The sequence below is a fragment of the Chiloscyllium punctatum genome, chromosome 30 (assembly GCF_047496795.1).
Source record: "Chiloscyllium punctatum isolate Juve2018m chromosome 30, sChiPun1.3, whole genome shotgun sequence".
Taxonomy (NCBI): domain Eukaryota; kingdom Metazoa; phylum Chordata; class Chondrichthyes; order Orectolobiformes; family Hemiscylliidae; genus Chiloscyllium; species Chiloscyllium punctatum.
Genome location: NC_092768.1, coordinates 26,634,541 through 26,650,157, shown reverse-complemented (window position 1 = coordinate 26,650,157; position 15,617 = coordinate 26,634,541). Strand labels below are relative to the sequence as shown.

General features: G+C 41.5%; 2 protein-coding genes across 2 annotated transcripts in view; one reads left to right on the top strand and one right to left on the bottom strand.

Annotated features, from left to right (window-relative positions):
- The window catches only part of LOC140455314 (zinc-binding protein A33-like), a 147,149-nt gene that overhangs the window by 20,925 nt on the left and 110,607 nt on the right, over positions 1–15,617 (top strand). The window lies entirely within an intron of this gene.
- Positions 1–15,617, bottom strand: part of LOC140455301 (uncharacterized) — a 96,385-nt gene that overhangs the window by 5,710 nt on the left and 75,058 nt on the right. The window lies entirely within an intron of this gene.

Genomic DNA, 15,617 nt, shown 5'->3' with positions numbered 1-15,617 from the left:
CAAAGGTAAGCACGTTTTCTTCAGAGTTGCTTGCCTTAAACCCAGGTACTTACAACAAACTTAACACATACCCGATATGGATATCAGATCGACATAAAAACACACTGACTTCAAAAGCAGTGTAATGAATCAAAATATGTGTTCATGTATATAAGAAAATTTGTTGGTGCTCACCATTTCATGCAGCATGTAAGATTAATAATACTTGTCTAAACTGCTACTTTGTGTCTGATTTGGGCATCTCTTGTGCACGCTTATAATCACTTTCTACAGTGGAAAAAAGGCCATTCGGCCCATTCAGTCTGCACTGACCCTCTTTATAGCATTCCACTCAGACCCCCACTCTATCCCTGTAACCCCATACTTACCATGACTAACCCACCCAGCCTGCACATCCCAAGACATATTGGGTATCATGGCCAATCCACCTAACTTTCACATCTATGGACTGTTGGTGGAAACCGGAGTATCCAGATGAAACCCATGCAGCCATAGGGAAAAGATCAGAGCTCCACACAGTCACCCAAGGCTGGAATCAAACCCAAGTGCCTGGTGCTGTGAAGCAACAGTGCTGACCACTGAGCCATCATGCCACTTATCCCATTTTACATTGATAATGTAATGGAAGCAAAGAATCAGTAGGTACTTTACAGGATGCACAGAGTGTACTCATTATATTACGGAGTGGATATGTGAGATCTTTACAGGGTTTGGGCACTTTAAATTAAGTAAAGTTTAAATTAAAGATCACAGTACTGAAGATAATAAGGCAGCATTGGATTTTGGGTAAAGTGCAGTAAACAGACAGTAGTGGTTCATGTATCTTCTTTGGACTGGAGGCATATAAACAATGGTATTCTCAATTCACTGCTGGGAAACCAGTGTTCTCAATATAGAGAAATGACCTTGGTTTGGCCTGTGGGGACTCTGCCTACAAAACCAAATGTTAAAACACTCTAATGGATCTTCCTGCTTGAAGAAATTGATCCATTAATTTGATTGTTAGACAAATGAGCACAGTCTACAAGGGTGAGCCTGCTGTATGCATGAGAAAGAATTTGCAACATTATACATCCTCACACACAATCAAGTTTACACTGAGGAGAAGTCATTTAATATGTCCAATCCACCTAATCTGCCCATGATTAGATTCCACACAGTATGGAAACAAGCTCTTTGGCCCAACAAGTTCACACCGACCCTCTGAAGAGTAACCCACCCAGACCCATTCTCCTGTCCTATATTTAACCCTGATTAATACACCTCACACTATGGGCAAATTTAGCATGGCCAATTCACCTGACCAGCATATCTTTGGATTGTGGAAGGAAACCCCAGAGCACTCAGATGAAACCCACAAAGACACGGGGAGAACGTGCAAGCTCAACATAGTCAGTCACCCAAGGGTAGAATCAAACCCATGTCTCTGGTGCTGTGAGACAGCAGTGCTAACCATCTTGTCACCACACCACCCCTTTGATTTGAATGTAAATTTGAATTTGCTTCTGCTGGTGTTCATAACAGATCTAACTGGGTTCAAGATAAACATTTTTTTGGTAATTATATTAATTTTATGTCCTCTACTTTCTGACTAACAAAGAGTGCACATCATTTTTCTTCATTTATTTGATAAATTGTGAATAATTCCACATTCAGATATCCGCTGACTCTTTTCTCTGATGAAAAGGGTTGTAGTTTCACTCATCTGTTCATATAACTGAAGCCTTTATGTCCTGCTAACAACTCAGTTAATCTCTTCTGCAACCTCTCCGAGATCTTGACATTCCTCCTGATGTAAAATCTCAAATTTCACCCAATACGTGAATCGGCCTCTGACTCTTAAAACAATTGGTTTTATCACCTTGAAATGTTGTAAGGGGCTTTCAATGGCTTACTAACAAGTGAACCCTTTGATGAGTCTGTTTTGGAGGACCTGGGTGTCTAGGTTTTGACCAGAATATGCACTTGGTGTTTTGTTTTACAAAGACTTGTCTGTCCCACGTGTGTAGTCTTACTTTGTTTGTCAGGAAATGCTGAACTGTCCATTTACACTTACTAATGAGTTCTGATGCCTCTTTGGTTTTCAATTGTCTTGGCTTGTATCTTGCAAAAGTCTGTCCCCGCCAAAATTGTCTCTCTGTGTCTGTATGTCTTGGCTGAGGTATTCCCAGTGCGCCTTGCTTTTTGGCTAAATTCTGTGCACTTTTTGTTTCATTGGTTGTGCTTGTATTTTTGACCTTCGTCTTTAATGATTTTTTACTTGAGCAGTTGCAAGCTGCTACAATTGCATGTAGCAACCAACATAAGACCCGTCAAGTTAGCAAGATCACACTCGCAACTCAACTTGACTACTACTTGATTTAAAAAGCACAGCAGGTCAGGCAGGATCCAAGGAGCAGGAGTATCGATGTTTTGGCATAAGCCCTTCATCAGGAATCAGCTTCATTCCTGATGAAGGGCTTATGCCCGAAACATCGATTCTCCTGCTCTTCGGATGCTGCCTGACCTGCTGTGCTTTTCCAGCACTACACTCTCGATTTTGATCTCCAACATCCGCAGTCCTCACTTTCTCCTACTACTTGTTTAATAGTGGAATTTAGCTATGATTCCAGCTGACAACATCTGTCTCTGGAAGTGTCCATGGTTCGATCCTTGTGCAAAATTGTTCTTTGAAGTTCTCCTAATGAAGGATTGTGGAGTCAGATTCTTATACAGATTTTCATCTTTCAGGTCTATGATGCGATATTATTCATGATTCTTTTGAGTTTTTCATCCAAATTATTGACTACTTCTCTTGAAACATCAAGTCAGCAGCTTATTTTCTTCAATAAGTAGTTTCCCTGTTGCCTGTTTCATTTGGTATTGACTCTCAGTTTGAAGACACATTTTTTCTTGTAACTATCTTCTTCAGTTCTTCAGCAGTGTAGTAAAGAACTCCAAGATTGCAATGGAAGATGATTGCTGCTTTCAAGCTCCTGGTCTTGTTTCTTTTTTATTTCTTTTACTTTTGTTTTTGTTCTTTTCTCCTCTTTAAAAGCGTTTTCGGCATCTTTGATGAGGTGAGAGTGGGCCCAGCCCTCTGACATATGCAGCAGCAGCAGCAGCAACAACAGGAGAATGCGACCTGCAGCTTGGAGGAAAGCATGTGCCTTGCAGCACAGAGGAGAGAGAGTGTGCCTAGCTAGGAGAGTGTGAACCAGCTATTCAACATGGTGGCACCGGCAGGGTAGGCCCGTCCATGTTCTTTTTATTCTTTTTCCTTTTCATCTTTTTTCTTTTCCTTCTTCTTTTCTTCATTTTCCTGATGTTGGGGGAGGCTGAAGTGGTGTTGGCGGTGACTGGGGTGGGGACTCCTGGTTTCTTAGGTCTGATGTGTGGATTCCTGGAATTGTTGGCCAGGGATCAGCTGCAGTGATGGTGGAATGGCTACTCCTGGCTATGAGAGGCTTGGAAAGAGGACCGTCCAGAGACCTTACATAAATCCTGGAGCTGTGTTTGGGACCTCAGTCAATGAAGATGAGCTCCATTTAACTACTTCCTTTTTCTTCTTTTGTACCTCAATATAGTGCTGTATTGTGGTGACAGAACACTTTCCACTGTATCTCCTTAGACAGCCCACATGGTGGGGGAGTCCAAAACTAGACGTCATAGGTTTGAGGTGAGAGGGAAAAGAATTAAAAGGGACCTAAGGGGTACCTTTTCATGCAGAGGGTGCATGTATGGAATGAGTTGCCAGAAGAAGTGATGGAGGCTGGTACAATTATAACATTTGAAAGGCGTCTGGATGGATATGTGGATAGGAACGGTTAAGAGGGATATGGGCTAAGTGCTGGCAAATGGGGCTAGATTAATTTAGGATATCTGGTTAGCATGGACGAGTTGGACCAAAGGGTCTGTTTTCATGCCGCACATCTCTATGATTCTATGACTCTATGTGACAATAAAACATTCAATCATTTATCTATTCATTCATTCCTCCATCCATCCATCTGCCCATCTACCTATCCAATTATCAAGCAAGTGTCAAAATAGTTTTGTTCATGTAGCTTCGACTCCTTTTCCCAGGCATGGCTAATGGCTTTCAATTCCAACATGAGTTTGTCTTTCTCCCTTCATAGTTTATTCCAGAGAGAGTTATTGCTGCTTTTAGTCTATCTTTGTTGATTCCTTCAATGTGTGAACAGTTATTAATGTTCTGAAGTTTATACGATTACAATGTTGTCTGGGAGTTTTCTAATCACACCTTGTTCTTTCATGTCTAGATCAATAATATTCACAACAAACAGCAAGGAATCCATTACTGAACCCTGTGGGACACCACTGGATACAAGCTTCCATACACTAAAACACCCTTTGACTATAACTATCTGTTTTACTGCCTCTAAGCCAATTTCAGATTCAATTTTTCCCATATCCCAATTATCCTTAACTTCTCAACCAGTCTTCCAAGCATGACTCTGTGTAAAGCCTTACTGAAGGCTATGTAACAGCACTAATTTCATTGATACACTAAATCACCTGCTCCGAAAATTCAATCAAATTTGTTAGACATGATCTTTGCCTGACAAAGACATGCTGACAATACGTGATTAATCTTTGCTTCTCCAAGTGAAGATTAATTCTGTCCCTCAGATATTTTCCTCATGGTTCCCCTACCACAGATGTTAGACTTGCTGGCCTGTACATTCTTGGTTTACCCTTCTTGAATAAAGGTACCACATCAGTTATCCTCTACCACTCTTCCTGTGGCCATAGAGCTTTTGAAAATTAATGTCAGAGCCCCTGCAATCTCCTCCCTTGCCTTTCGTAGCAGCTTGGGGTACATTGCAGCTGGGCCTGGGGATTTATCTGCTTTGAAGCCTACTAATACTGCTAACACCTCCTCTATGTCAATGCTCATTCATATTTCCCCTGCTTAATTTCTATATCTACATTGTCCTTCTCTACATTGAATACAGATGTAAAGCATTCATTTAAAACCTCAGCTTCCTGTTCCAGACACAGATTGCCACCTTGTTCCCTATTGGGCCCTATTCGTTCTCTGGCTATTCTCTTTCCACTAATAAACTTATAAAATGCCTTTGGAGTTTTAATGTTGTCTGCCAGCATTTTCCAATATCTGCTCTTCACTATTCCACTTTTTTTAAATAAACCCCTGCACGATCTTTACTCCTCTAAGGCATCCACTATTTTTGACCCTTCAGTATCTACCATAATTTCCTTTTTTATCCTTATTGAATTTTGTACATCCATTATCATCCAGTGTTCTCTGGACTTCTTTTATTCTACCCTTTATCTTTACTGGAAAAAGTTGGTTGGCCCTGCACTCTCACTATCAACCTTTCAAATGTCTCCTTCTGCTCTGATGTGGATATCTCTGCAAGTAGCTTCTCCCAGCTCACTTTGCTTAAATCATGTCTTACCTTAATAAATTCAGCTTCGTTCCAATCCAGCACCTTTATTTCTAGGCTATCTTTGACTTTATCGATATTAAATCGTACAGAATCTTGGTCATGATCACTGCAATGCTTCCCTCCTCCATACCTACCACTTGCCTGGCTTTGTTCCATAAAACTAGGTGAATCACCACCTTGTAGGTCTTGTAGCCCTTTCAAATGTGCTGGCTTAAAAAGCTATCTTGAACCAAATTTAATAACTCCACCCCCTCAAAGCCTATCACACTTTGTTTAATCCAATTATTACTGGAGAAGTTGAAATCCCCAAATATACTTATCCTGTTATTTTTACACTGAACTTTGCATAAGTATTGGTCTTTCTGATTATTTGGGAGTCTATAATATATCCCCGGCAAAGTGACTGCCCCATTTTGATCTAATTCTACTTACATGGTTCCATTTGAGGAACTTTGTAAGGTATCCCTCATGACTGAAGTAACTGACACCATGATTAATATTGCCACACCACCTTCTCTTTTACACTCTCTATCTCATCTGAAGATTCTACACACTAGAACATTGAGCTAACAGTCCTGTACCTTGCTGAACCATACCTCTGTGATAGCAACAATATCCAGCTGAGATGCAGTCTGAGGGAGGTTTCAAAATCATGACTGGGCTGGATTGGAGTAGATAGGGAGAGACGTTTCCCACCTGTAGAAGGACCAAGACCAAGAAGGTGTTCTTGTCTTTTTCTCTATTTGAAGTGATCTACAAAAGAAGCAAATGTGAAGTGAGAAAAAACTTTTTCACTCAGCAAGTGTTTAGGGTGCAGAATGCACTGCTTGGAAAAGCAGCAATGGCAGGTTCATTTGTAGTACTCAAGAGTGCATTGGATGATTATTTGGACAAAAATAGTGTGTGAAGGAGGGCAAATGCAGGAGATTAGCACAACGTAATGATATTCATCGAAGGAGCTGGTGCAGGAATAATGGATCTCCTTCCATGCTGTAACATTTCTTAGATTATGGGCCTTACTGAAGCCTCTGCATTCAGCCACTGGCTCCAGTTCCTCCTTGCCCAATTGCAAGATATTTTTCAGTATAAACAAAAAAACTGTGGATGTTGAAAATCAGAAATTGCTCAGTTTCTCAGTAGCTTCGGGGGGAAATTTGATCCTCAAAGTTCTGTTTTGAGCCAAGGTCACGCATGCATACCTCTCTCCAAATTGGACGTCTTGGGAACACCCCTGTCAATCCAACTGTACTTGCGTGTCACTTCACATTTAACTTGCACACTGACGTCACTTACCATCCAAAGATTTCCTGGGCTGCAGGATTCCTGTTTGTAATGTTTCTAATGTTCCGCAAAAAACGTGATCAATCTTCTCTGAACTGTTACCAAAGAAAGTATATCTTAAACAAAAAATATAAACCCCTTACACTTTTACCTGGGTTATTATCAAAGTTTTCTGGTTGCTAAATTGGATCCTCTCTGATTGTTGTCAAATAACATTATTTGGAAACAACTAACTCTGTGAGGCATTTTGCACATACAGCTTTTTAAACAAACAAACTCAATCTATGGGGCATAGGCATCACGGGTAACAGCAATATAAGTTGTCAGTCCCCAGTTTGCCTCCTGAGAAGATGAAAACGGGCCTTCTTCTTAAACCACTGCAGCCCATATGATGACAATGTTGTTTGGTAGGCTGGGGACGTCTGGAGGAAGGAACACTAATATATGCGTAAGTGAACAAGATAATCTTCTGTTCATGTAGTTTTTTAAAAAAAAGTCAAGAAAAGTGGGAAGGTAGAGAGGAAATTGTTAGACCCCTTGCAGGAATATTTTTATCATCTATAACTATGGGTGAGGTACCGGATGACTGGAGAGTGGTTAATGTCATGCCTTTGTTTAAGAAGAAATGCAAGGAGAAGCCTGAGAAGTACACATCTGTGAGTCTGACTTTGGTGTAAATTGTTGGAGGTAATTCTGAAAGTTAGGATTTATTTGTGTATAGAGAGGCAAGGAATGATTAGGGATATCAGCATGGTTCTGTGTGAGAGAAATCCTGGCTCACAAACTTGATTGAATTTGTTGATGAAGTAACCAAGAAGAATCGAGAGGGCAGAGCGCTAGACATTGTTTACTTGGGCCTTTGTAAAGTCTTTGACAAGGTTCCACATGGTGGACTAATAAGTAAAGTTAGATCACATGGGATTCAGGATGAGCTTGTCAATTAGATATAATATTAGCTTAATGACAGGAGAGAGAGTGATGTAGGAGGGTTGCTTTTCGGACTGGAGGCCTGTTACTAGCAGTGTTCCACAGGGATCAGTGCTTGGTCCACTTTTGTTTGTCAGTTATATGAATGATTTAGATGAAAATACTTCTAAGACATCGAGAGGGGTATGGATAGGGTAAATAGACAAGATCTTTTACCTGGGTTGGGTGGGTCCAGAACGAAAGCACATAGGTTTAGGGATGAGAGGGGAAAGATTTAAAAGGGACCTAAAGGGCAACTTTTCCACACAAAAGGTGGTGCATGTATGGAATAAGCTGCCAGAGAAAGTGGTGGAGGCTGGTACAATTACAACAGTTAAAAGGCATCTGGATGGTTAGGTACATGAATAGGAAGGGTTTAGAGGGATATGGCCAAGTGTTGGCAAATGGGACTAGATTAATTTAAAGGATCTGGTTGACATGGACAAGTTTCCATGCTGTACATCTCTATGACTCTATGACATAGTTAGTAAGTTTGTGGATGACACCAAAATTGCTGAGAAAGTGGACAATGAAGAAGGTTATCTAAGATTACAAAGAGATCTTGATCAATTGGTTGAATGGGCTGTGGGATAGCAGATAGAGTTTAATTTGGATAATTTGAAGTATTGCATTTTGGTAAAACAAACAAGGGCAGGACTTATCCAATTAAAAGTAGGGTCTTTGGTAATAGCGAACAGAGAGATCCTGAAGTTCACAATTCTTTGAAGTTTATGTCATATATAGACAGTGTGATTAAGAAAACATTTACCATGAGGAGAGGAGTTGGGACATCATGTTGAGGTTGGACATTGGTGAGGACTTTTCTAGAGTACTGTGTCCAGTTCTGGTCACACTGTTATACGAAAGTTATTATTAAGATGGAGAGGGTTCAGAAGAGAATTACCAGGATGTTGCAGGGAATAGAGGGTTTGAGTTATAAGGAGAGGCTGGATAGGCTGGGAGTTCTTTCACTAGAGAGTAGGAGGTTAAGCGATGACATAATAGAGGTTTATAAAATCATGAGGGGTATAGATAAGGTGAATGGCAGGTGTTTTTCCCTAGGGTGGGGATTTCAAGACTGGGGACATATTTTTAAGGTGAGAGGATTTTAATAAGACATGAGGGACAATTTTTTTACACAGAGAGTGATTCGCATGGCATGGACTTCCAGAGGAAGTGGTGGATGCGGGTACAGTTACAACATTTAAAAGACATTTCACTAAGTTTGTGAATAAATGTTTAGAGGTATATGGGCCAAGTGCAGGCAAGTGAGACTAGTTTAGTTTGGGATTATGGCCAGCATGGCCTGTTGGATCAAAGGGTCTGTTTCTGCGCTGTGTGACTCTGAATGCTTCCTTTTGTTTAACAATTTCACAGGGGTGTCATACAGAAACATTTGATGTTGAGACATGTAAGGAAATATTATGGGTGGTGACCAAAATGTTGGTCAAAGAGTAGATTATAATAGGGTTTCTTATGAAGAGAAATGATTCAGAAATAGAGATTTTTATCAAAGGAATTCCAGAGTTTATGGCCTTAGGAGCTAAAGACACAACCAACAATAAATAAGAAAAAGGGAAAATGCTGGATAAACTCAGAAGGTCTGGCAGCACCTGTACAGGAGTCCCTCCTCCCTATCTTTTATCTTAGCCTGCTTGGCACACCTTCCTCATTCCTGAAGAAGGGCTTATGCCCGAAACGTTGATTCTCCTGCTCATTGGATGCTGCCTGACCTGCTGCACTTTTCCAGCAACATAATTTTCAGAACAGATAAGAGAATACTTATAAAATGGGTGGGTTGTCTTATGGAGAAAAGTTGGATAGGTTAAGCTGGTATCTACTGGAACTTGGAGTAAGAGGTAACTTGATTGAAATGTACACGATCAGAGAGGTTTCAACGGGCTTCATGTGGAAACGATGTTTCCTTTAGCAGTTAATCTAGAGCAAGAGGTCACTGTTTAAAAGATGTCACCCACTGAAAACAGATGAGACAAGATATTTTCTCAAAGGGTCATGAGTCTTTGAAACACTTCCTGAAAAGGTAGTGTAAGCAGAAGGCCTTCAATTCTTTTGGGGAACATGTAGATTATTGGTAAATGGGGGGTGAGCGGGGGAAGGTGAAAGGGTATTGGGATAGAAAGGAATATGGATTTGTAGAATCAATCAGATCAGTATTGAACTTATTAAATGGAGTCAGCTTGATGGGCCAAATGCCTGAAACTTGTTTTTTGTTTGTATGTACATATTCTGTTGTTAGTAATATCCAAGGTAGGACCATCCTCATTGGCATCAGTTTCTGTAGATGTTAGCAATCAAAAACCCAATTAAAGGGAGTAGTATTCTGGATAAAATCATTATTAAAACAAGGTTTGTGTGGAACCCAGTGTGTCAACTTGTTTTGTTTTTAAAAACTAATTAGTTATTTCTATGAAGGCTTGCTGCCTTCAGTTTTGTCACTGAAAGCAAGTATGAGGAACTCACCAACCTCTTGACCACTAAGACTGGTACCAGCTACTGCCTCCCTCCCATCCAACAGTCACCATTTGCCCTTTCTCTAATTTTTCTCCTATCCTGCCTTATGCTGATAATATGACATACACTGCACTGGGGAGACCAAACATATGGTCACACTTTCATTCAACACCCAGGTTTTCCAGTGGTCTGTTATTTTAATTCTTGCCCTTGCTCTCACACTGGCATTTCAATCCTCCATATTGTCCCCGATGAAGGGCTTATGCCCGAAATGTCAATTCTCCTGCTTCTCGTTTGCTGCCTGCCCTGCTTTGCTTTTCTAGCACCACACACTCGGCTACTGTATTGTTCCAGTCAGGCTCAATGGAAGTTTGAGGAATAGCATGTTATCTTTTGATGGGGCATTTTATAGACTGTGGGCTCCATATGAGCTCAACAATTTCAGACCATAATCACTTTTGCTTTTGGCACATTTTGTTGTTTCTTTCAATGCCCCAAAATTCAATTTATCTGGAAGTATTTTACTCTCATCATCATTTTGTCTTTTTCCCCACCCAATTCTTGCTGAAACATCTATTTTATTTTTAACTTTTACCAATTGGGATGAAAGATCACAAAACTGATGCATCCACTGTTCCTTTCCATATGTTATTTATTAACTGTTACGTACTTGTAACCTGTCTGTTTTTGTTTCCATACTTGGGGTAAGCGGTCACTCTTATATTTTGGTCTGGGACTGAATAATATTCACTGTTTTATATCTAGTCATAGCATAAGCCCGTGTGACCTTTTATGCCTTGCCTGAAACAGGACCTCAGTTTCAGATGAGGAAGATATAATGATGCTGACAGTCAGTATAGTTGAGGAAGTGTATTTTGTGACTAGATTCTCCTATGTGAGGGACTTGAACTTATGATCTAGTGACTTGTTGAGAGTGCAATCCACAAACTCTGAGACCACTATAAAGTTGCTGGTTTCACTTTCCAAAGCTTGCCTAGGTGAATGCCTCCATTTGACTCTCAACAGGGCTTTTAGCCATTAAAACACCACAGCCAACTCAATCCTCTTATACATAATCCATCAGGGTGTGTTTCTTTCAGGCAGCTCACCTGATCGAGGCACATAGAGTCATAGAGATGTACAGAATGGAAACAGACCCTTCAGTCCAACCCATCCATGCCAACCAGATATCCCAACTCAATCTAGTCCCACCTGCCAACACCCAGCCCATATCCCTCCAAACCTTTCCTATTCAGATACCCATCCAAATGCCTTCTAAAAGTTGCAATTATATCAGCCTCCAACACTTTATCTGGCAGTTAATTCCGTACACGTACCACCCTCTGCGTGAAAAAGTTGCCTCTTAAGTCCCTTTTATATCTTTCCCCTCTCATCGAAAACCTATGCCCTCTAGTTCTGGACTCCTCCACGCCAGGGAAAAGGCTTTGTCTACTTATCCTATCCATGCCCCTCATAATTTTGTAAATCTCTATAAGGTCACCTCTCGGCCTCTCGGCTCCAGAGAAAACAGTCCCGGCCTGTTCAGCATCTCCACATAGCTCAAATCCTCCAACTCTGGCAACATCCTTGTAAATCTTTTCTGAGCCCTTTCAAGTTTCACAACACCTTTCCAATAGGAAGGAGACCAGAATTGCACGCAATATTCCAACAGTGGCCTAACCAATGTAGCATACAGCCACAACATGACCTCCCAACTCCTGTACTCAACACTCAGAGCAATAAAAGAAAGCACACCAAACACCTTCTTCACTATCCTATTTACCTGCGACTCCACTTTCAAGAAGCTATGAACCTGCACTCCAAGATCTCTTTGTTCACCAACACTCCCTAGGACCTTACCATTAAGTGTAGAAGTACTGCTAAGATTTGCTTTCCCAAAATGCAGCACCTCACATTTATCTGAATTAAACTCCATCTGCCAATTCTTGGCCCATTGGCCCATTTGATCAAGATCCTGTTGTAAACTGAGGTAAACTTCTTTGCTGTCCACTACACCTCCAATTTTGGTGTCATCTGCAAACTTACTAACTGCACCTCTTATGCTCGCATCCAAATCATTTATGTAAATGACAAAAAGTAGAGGACCCAGCACCGATCCTTGTGGCACTCCACTGATCACAGGCCTCCAGTCTGAAAAACAACCCTCCACCACCACCCTCTGTCTTCTACCTTTAAGTCAGTTCTGTATCCAAATGGCTAGTTCTCCCTTTATTATGTGAGATTGAACCTTGCTAACCAGTCTTCCATGGGGAACTTTGTCAAACGCCTTACTGAAGTCCATATAGATCACATCTACCACTCTGCCCTCATCAATCCTCTTTGTTACTTCTTCAAAAAACTCAGTCAAGTTTGTGAGACATGATTTCCCACGCACAAAGCCATGTTGACTATCCCTAATCAGTCCTTGCCTTTCCAAATATATGTACATCCTGTCTGTCAGGATTCCCTCCAACAACTTGCCCACCACCGACGTCAGGCTCACTGGTCTATAGTTTCCTGGCTTGTCCTTACCACCCTTCTTAACAGTGGCACCACGTTAGCCAACCTGCAGTCTTCCGGCACCTCACCTGTGACTATCGATCATACAAATATCTCAGCAAGAGGCTCAGCAATCACTTCTCTAGCTTCCCACAGAGTTATCGGGTAAACCTGATCAGGTCCTGGGGATTTTTCCACCTTTATGCATTTCAAGACATCCAGCACTTGCTCTTCTGTATTATGGACATTTTGTAAGGTGTCACCATCTATTTTGCTACTTTCTATATCATCCATATCCTTTTCCACAGTAAACACTGTTGCACAATACTCGTTTACTATCTTCCCCATTTTCTACGGGTCCACACAAAGACCGCCTTGCTGATCTTTGAGAAGCCCTATTCTCTCCCTAGTTATCCTTTTGTCCATAATGTATTTGTAAAATCCCTTTGGAAACTCCTTAACTCTATTTTCCAAAGCTATCTCATGTCCCCTTTTTGCCCTCCTGATTTCCCTCTAAAGTATACTCCTACCGCCTTTATATCTTCAAAGGATTCACTCGATCTATCTTGTCTATACCTTACGTATGCTTCCTTCTTTTTCTTATCCAAACCCTCAATTTCTTTAGTCATCCAACATTCTCTATACCTACCAGCCTTTCCGTTCACCCTAACAGGAATATACAATCTCTGGATTTTCGTTATCACATTTCTGAAGACTTCGCGTTTTCCAGCCGTCCCTTTACCTGTGAACATCTGCCCCCAATCAGCTTTTGAGAGTTCTTGCCTAAGACCGTCAAAATTGGCCTTTCTCCAATTTAGAACTTCAACTTTTAGATCTGGTCTATCCTTTTCCATTACTATTTTAAATCTAATAGAATTATGGTCACTGGTCCCAAAGTGCTGCTCCACTGACACCTCAGTCACCTGCCCTGCCTTATTTCCCAAGAGTAGATCAAGTTTTGCACCTTCTCCAGTCGGTACATTCACATACTGAATCAAAAAATTTTCTTGTACACACTTAAGAAATTCCTCTCCATCTAAACCTTTAACACTATGGCGGTCCCAGTCTATTTTTGGAAAGTCAAAATCCCCTACCATAACTACCCTATTATTCGTACAGATAGCTGATATCTCCTTACAAGTTTGTTTCTCAATTTCCCTCTGACTATTAGGGGGTCTATAGTACAATCCCAATAAGGTGATCATCCATTTCTTATTTCTCAGTTCCACCCAAATAACTTCCCTGGATGTATTTCCGGGAATATCCTCCCTCAGCACAGCTGTAATGTGATCCCTTATCAAAAATGCCACTCCCCCACCTCTCTTGCCTCCCTTTCTATCCTTCCCATAGCATTTATATCCTGGAATATTAAGCTGCCAGTCCTGCCCAATCCTTGAGCCACTTTTCTGTAATTGCTATGATATCCCAGTCCCATGTTCCTAACCATGCCCTGAGCTCATCTGCCTTCCCTGTTAGGCCCCTTGCATTGAAATAAATACACTTTAATTTATTAGTCCTACCTTGTCCCAGCTGCCCTGACTGTTTGAGTCGCTTCTGTTCTCAACTGTACCAGTCTCAGATTGATCTCTTTCCTCACTATCTCCCTAGTCCCACCCTTCCCCCCCACCCCTCCCCCCCACCTTACTCGTTTAAATCCTCCCAAGCAGCTCTAGCAAGTCTCCCTGCCACTATATTAGTCCCCTTCCAATTTAGGTGCAAAAACCGTCCTTCTTGTACAGGTCACTTCTACCCCAAAAGAGATCCAATGATCCAAAAATGTGAATCTTTCTCCCATACACCAGCTCCTCTGCCATGCATCTATCTGCTCTATCCTCCTATTCCTGCCCTCACTAGCTTGTAGCACTGGGAGTAATCCAAATATTACTACTCTCGAGGACCTCCTTTTTAAATTTCTGCCTAACTGTCTATAATCTCCCTTCAGAATCTCAACCTTTTCCCTTCCTATGTCGTTGGTTCCAACCTGGACCTCTTGCTGGCCTTTTGCCACCTTGAGAACATTTTGCACCCTCTCAGAGACATCCTTGATCCTGGCATCAGGGAAGCAATACACCATTCTGATTTTTCGCTGCTGGCCACAGAAACGTCTGTCTGTACCTTGGACAAGCGAGTCCCCGAACACAATTGATCGCTTGGAACCTGGCATACCCCTCATTGCATTAGAGCCAGTCTCAATTGGCTGTTTGTGCTACATTCCCCTGAGAATCCATCACTCCCTACATTTTCCAAAACAGCATACTTGTTTGAAATGGGTATAGCCACAGAAGGCTCCTGCACTAGCTGCCTACCTCTCTTACCTTTCCTGAAGTTAATTCATCTATGTGACATCCTTTGTTTCCTTCTCCCACCTCCACTTCTCTTTGACTGCGGTGGAACAACATTTCTGGTCATGGTTAGAGTGGTGCTGGAAAAGCACAGCAGGTCAGGTAGCATCTGAGGAGCAGGAAAATTGATGTTTCAGGCAAAAGCCCTTCATCAGGAATGGTGTCATTTCTGGTCATTTTTCTTTCCTGCCTGTCACCCTATTACAGACCTTACTTTAGATCTATTCCCATGCATTCCTTGCTCAATATCTATTCTATTGCATTAACTGCCACCTAAACTGTGCAATGCCCCGCTGAGTTTCAATATCCAAGAACATTGATCTCCCTCACTCTGTAAGTTTACAACCAATGGACTTCTGCAGTCCCACTGATGACTGGATAATCGCTCTAGACAAATTCAGGAAAACAAAGTTTTATTAGCAAGTCTGCAGAGTTGGGCACCCTTCTGAGTAAAAGGTGCCCCCAGGCTTACAAAGTTTCTCATTATATACAGCACATGTCCCTCCCCTCCTTGGCTCTAACGAGCCATGAGGTTCACATTCTTAAAACATCATTATTCTCCAATTTGCACCCTTATCACAAAGTCTGCAACAAATGTCTCCAGACCCTTCCCTTCCTGGCTCTAACGAGCCATGAGGTTCAC